We start from the raw sequence: 5,991 nt of genomic DNA on the forward strand, positions 1-5,991 counted from the left end.
GGATTTATCCACACACGGGCCAGTTATTTGTTAAATGGCATAAGGACCAGCAGCAGCAATCACTGCTGCCCACTGCTCTCTGGCTGAAGGTGTCTCCTTACTTCTCCTTACACCAAGGTGTCTCCTTACTTCTCTCCAAGGAGAGCCCAGAGCCAAGCTGCAAACCACCAGCTTGTACCAGCCCAATGGGGCCCGTTTGAACAATCTGCATTTTTTTTTTGTGGTTCCCCCTCTCACCCCTTATTAATAATAAGTCGTCAGTCTAAACGACTGCAGAGCAAACAGATTTGTTGTGCTATCAGACATTATCTGAAGGGCACTTCACATCCTGAGTGCCCTGCTTTACAGCTGCCTCTATAATCACTGCAGCCCCAGGGAGGGAAAAGCCTCCTTTGACACTTGCAGGTTGGGAAGAGGCAGCCGCCTGCAATTTGGGGTGAACACACGCAGGCTTTTCTACGAACAGTATATCAAGGAGAGGTTAAGATAGGCTAGACACATCCAAGAGGAATTAAGAGTTGTCCTGGAGCCATTTTCTAAGCATAAATCGTCTTTACCCCATCTCCCACACACCTACCCAAGGGCCAGCAAATCTGTGTTGCTCTGCGTGACAGTGTAGAAAATAATATTGCAGGGAGAGTGTTGGGGGCAGACCCAGCAACTTCAGCTATCTTCAAGCTTGTCTATTTTGGCTGTTCTTTAGGTTTTGGGGTTTTTTTTCTGAAGGGGAGGGACTTTCATCTTTTTCCTCTCTATTTTTTTTTTTTTCCAAACAGTGGGATGCATTTTCTCCTTTTGTTTCCACTGCTGCTAGCTCGGCAGGCTGCTGCTTTGCATTGCAGCACAAACTGCCAGCAGCTAAAAAATGCCTGGGTGCCCAGTGTTATCTCAGGAAAAAAAAAAAATAAATCAAAAAATCCCATCTATTTAATATGAAGCACTCCTTCTGGCTGCTATCAACAACAGCTTAAGCAATGAAGCCTTTTATCTGTAAATGGTAGGAGGAAGGAGGAGGAGGGTGAGGTGGCTGGAGGTGACCAAAGGGCAGAGCCGAAGCACTCACATGGAAAGCAGCTCATCCCTTTGTCAGAGAGGGACCTTTCCAAAAATGGGCTGCCAAAGTCCTTGGCAGCAAACCATAAAGCCTTCTTTCCCCCTTTTTTTTTTTTTAAGGTGAGGAAACCAGGGGCTGGGCAGAGCAGGCACCAAACATCTGCAGCAAGGCTCCAGCCTGCCTCAAATCCGCAATCTCCATCCTCTCTGCCTGCCTACGGAAACTGGTTTTGGCACATTTCCGCCAAAGGATGAAGCTTTGCTGGAAATTCTCATCTCTTTTCTTTCAATTCCCCCCACCCAAAGTCCATTTTCTCACCCCTCTTGTGTGCAGCCAAGCGTTCGGAGCAGCCCCAGGGCGTGAGGTGCTGCTGCTTCTTCCTGAGGAGGGACACACCTGGAAATTCCACCCGCTTCCTTGACCACTTGGTTTTCAACATTCATCCCCTCAAAACGAGGACCCAAATTAAACTCTGCCCGAGATGCCTCAGAGGGGAGCGGGAGAGGACAGGCTGAAAACAGTTTTATTACAGCCATAATTTACCCCTCGAGCGTCCTGCTGTGGGAAGTAACCTTTCCAGAGTTGTAGCATAAGATGCAGAGGATTGTAAGTGGCAGTGGGAGATGCTGGGTCATCCGTGCCAACATCCCCGTGCCCACCAGCTGAGGACATCATGCACCAGCTACGTCTGGTGTGTATATAATTTAGGACATCTGCACCATGTCCTAAAAAGCTTATGCCTTTTAAGTTTTTTGCCTGGGCTTTTAAGCAGCGCCGTCAGAATACCAAGCATTTGCTCCCAGCACATAATAACTGCTCTGTATACCAATCCTTCTTTTTATTTATTGAGGGTTTAGCTTCTCGTTTTTTACACATGTACAAGCATATTTAAGGAGTGGAAATATAAGAAAAGAAAAAAAAAAAACGTGGGGGATGAAGAAATAAAAGGACAGCAAATAGGAACGATGATTGTTTTTTCTCGTTGGCATTTTGCTGGAGAGGACTATCACCATCTGTCTGGCCTACCAAACTCAATAAACACTAAGCACCTGTAAAAAGCTATTCTGCTGTTAAAAAGGAAGATTTCCAAGCTCCCCTGGTTAGTCTCAATCATCCAGCATCCAACAGACCATCTCTCCTGAGCTGGGATGATGGACGATCTGGTGTGTGGTCCGTGCATCCCTATGGCTTGACAAAGCCCTTGGAAGTGCAAACCTGACCCTTCTTGGGGGTACCCCTTTGGGTGCTCTCCCCCAGTCATGCTGCTAGTGTCCCTGCTGAGGACAGCCACTGCTAAAGCCACCCCTGCTGCCTTCCCTGGGAGCATCCATCGCTGATTTTACCTGGTTTCACCTTCACAGCCCAGGATGTTTTCCACGCCGTTACCAGAGCGCGCGAGACGACACGACATTATACATAAAGTTGGTGAGCACAGCCAATTCCAACCCTGAAATATTCATTAAATAAAATTTGCATAGGGTCTAGCTGAATGCAGCAGGTAGCTACACCTAAAACACTTTTCTTTCTAGATGTGGGGAGGAGATCAGGGTGTGATGGGTGACCAGGCTGGTGCGCTCAGGCTTTTCTAAGACAGCTTTTTAATAAGATGAGCTATCTTTTTATCCTTGACATCTAGGCAAGTCTGCAGGGTATTGTATTCTTTACAAACTAGCAAGATCAAGAGCAGATGTTGGAGGGGGGTGTGAAAGAGAGGCCAGCTTGCCAGAGAGGAGATCCAGGCAATTGGGGACACACAGAGTGTGTCACACACAACGAACCCTCTGGAGATCGGCGCCTCCCAACCGCTGCCACCATCTCCCCCAGCCCTCTGAAGCATCTAACTGGGCAGTGAGGAAGGAAGAAGATTGGTTAACAACGACAGATTTCAGGGAATTAAATGCAATCAACGGGTAGAAATGACCCACACACCACAGTAAGTAACATTGCCTACATAGGGCCTCCAAAGCTGTGACAAATACCCTCCATCACCCACCATCCAGCAACTCTCCAGCCTACGTAGTCTTTCTTGTCATGTCTTTCCTCTTGTGTCTCTCCTTCATGTATTTTGGGGAGATCTTTACAATCTCTTGCAGAAAATGGGCAGGCACCACGTCCTTAAGCAGTAGGAAACAGCAATTGCAGAGTAAACTGGTTACGGAGCAGCCTGCCATTGGATTACCCAGGAAAAATAACCCAGTCCTGCACAAATTAGAAGACGTGAGGGAAAAAAAGGGATTCACAACTTGCGAAGCAGACCGGTATGATTTCCAGGAAAATGCAGGGCACGAGCCTCGCGCATCTCCATCCCCTTCTTGTCTGCAAGCAAGACCTTCCGAAAAGGACGCCTCAAGCAAGAGATTGGCATTGACAATCCTCACTCCAAAGATGCCTGGGAGGTCTAGGTATCAGAGTGATGCTCTTGTCAGACCAAGCACTGCCTGCTTGCCCCTTTTCTATTTGATTTTCACTGAAAGCATGATGCTTATTGCAGTTGAACGGTGAAGCTTTGATCTTCTCCCTATAAGGCAAATAATTTGTTTTTAAAGGGAAAAAAAAAAAAAAAAAAAAAAGACAAAATAATCCCCATCCTGCTCCTTCCCCAAACAAAATTACAGTCTTAAAATATTTTTGGCTTAACATAACTAATAATATCTATTTCTCCTCTGTTTTGTGATTCAGCTGTTTCCAGAGCTGTAAGAAGCACCAACAGTGAATCCTGTGGTGCCAGAACATCCCGGGAACGGAAATAATCAGCTTGAAAATAAAGAGAGGGTTTTGCAAACAAAGTGCTAATAGGCACGGTACGCTGGTGGAGAGAAGCTCGAGGAAGAAGGGATGGAGAAAAGGGGAAAAAACAGCCTACCCACTGATAAATTGAAAATACACAGAAAGGCTGGGGAAGAATGACCATTCGGAGTAAAGGAAGTTGAAGATTTTTCAGTAGGACACGATCATCCCACAGCAAATCCACCACTGGTTTGTTTTTGCATAGTATCAGGCACGCTGGAAAATGCTGTGTTGATCACCTGCCTCCCATTTTATCATGACAAGGTTTGATATGGTGTATCACCCCCTCTGCACCAATTGAATCCTGACATAGAATCACAGAATGGTTTGGGTTGGAAGGGACCTTAAAGATCATCCAGTTCCAACCCCCCTGCCCTGGGCAGGGACACCTCCCCCTAAACCAGGTTGCTCCAAGCCCCATCCAGCCTGGCCTTGAACCCCTCCAGGGATGGGGCAGCCACAGCTTCTCTGGGCAACCTGTTCCAGTGTCTCACCACCCTCACAGCAAAGAATTCCTTTCTGGTATTTAATCTAAATCTCCCCTCTTCCAATATATCCCTAGAAAAATAATTTTTTTTGGAGTCCAATACAGTAAAAGAGTTTTTACTTTCTCCAAAATGAGAGTTCCTTCAAGTATTTCAAGCCTCAGCAGCCTCAGCTGGGCTGGTACATGGATTGGCATGACCACATGGGTCTGAAAAGCTTGCTTTGCCTGGAGGCACAGGTCTACCGTGCACTCCATCACTGCTGGCGTGGAAAATATAATGAAGGAGGGAAGGAAGGAGCATCAAGTGCAAGAGCTTGTCCCAGCCGACTAACGGCTGTTTTGCTACGAAGCCACGTGATTCCCAACCTCCAGACAAGAAATGCTCCCTTGCCGAAACCTAAACCCAGCAAGAGGCACAGCTGTGATCACTGCTTGGTCAGAAATGACGTTTCCTCCCCAAGATGTTTTGGTCTGAGTGCCTGGCTGTAGGAAGGACTCAGGTGACTCAAGCCAGGCTCTTCTGTAGGCCATGAATAACACCAAGTACCACCACCCCTACACTGCAGCATTGCCCCACACTGGGACAACCCCGAGGTGAAGTGGAGCTGCTCCATGGCTACATTTATCCTCCATCACTGTCTGCTTCAAATCTTTTGGCTTTTACCCAGCTTAATGGGAGCTGGATGGAAGCAGCTTGGACGGAGGCAGCACCAGGCCCCAAAGCCCGAGGCGTTGGGGGGGGCTCTGTGAAAAACCACACACCCCAAAATAGGCACCGAGAGTGTCAACTGTCAACCTTCCTAGTCTAATTTGTGGCTTTCTGTGTCCTGACGATGAATGGGAATTGCTTCCCAAGGGATCTGAAGCGGGAGGAAAGCGGTTACACGCCAGCGGGGCTGGTGGCACCATGGGAAGGATGAGATGGCTGATGGCACCACCAACTGTCAACCTTCCTAGTCTAATTTGTGGCTTTCTGTGTCCTGACGATGAATGGGAATTGCTTCCCAAGGGATCTGAAGCGGGAGGAAAGCGGTTACACGCCAGCGGGGCTGGTGGCACCATGGGAAGGATGAGATGGCTGATGGCACCACGGGAAGGATGAGATGGCCAACGGCACCATGGGAAGGATGAGATGGCCAACGGCACTTTGCGTTATGCCCGGAGCAAGAAAATAAAGAGACAGCAAACAACGACCGAGGAGGCCTAACGGGGATGTGTTTTACTCTTCGACATGCTACCAGCAGTTTTTAATCTCAAAAGAACCAAAATTATATATATATATATAAAAAAAAAAATTAAAAAAAATTATATAAAAAAAAGAAATCATTACAACAATGCTTAAAAGGTACGACACATGAAATACTATACTCAAATCATCGGCGTGTCGTTGGCTAGTTAATACAGTAGGCACAAAACAGACCTAGAATCACCTGCAACGAATGTCCACCAGCATCCTGCTCGCCCCTAAACAAGTACCACCAGCCTGAGATCTCTACTCAGCCGTAGCTGCACCACCTTTGTGCTTAAATTGCTCAGTTTAGGCCTCCTTTCTTTGGCATCGCTCACCCATGCCGTAAAGGAGTGGAGACTTCGCACTGAAGACAGTAACGGAGAGAGGAACAACAACAACAACAACAACCACCCAAAAAAAAAAAAAAAAAAA

Source organism: Calidris pugnax, unplaced genomic scaffold, assembly GCF_001431845.1.
Source record: "Calidris pugnax isolate Ruff unplaced genomic scaffold, ASM143184v1 scaffold16, whole genome shotgun sequence".
NCBI lineage: Eukaryota > Metazoa > Chordata > Aves > Charadriiformes > Scolopacidae > Calidris > Calidris pugnax.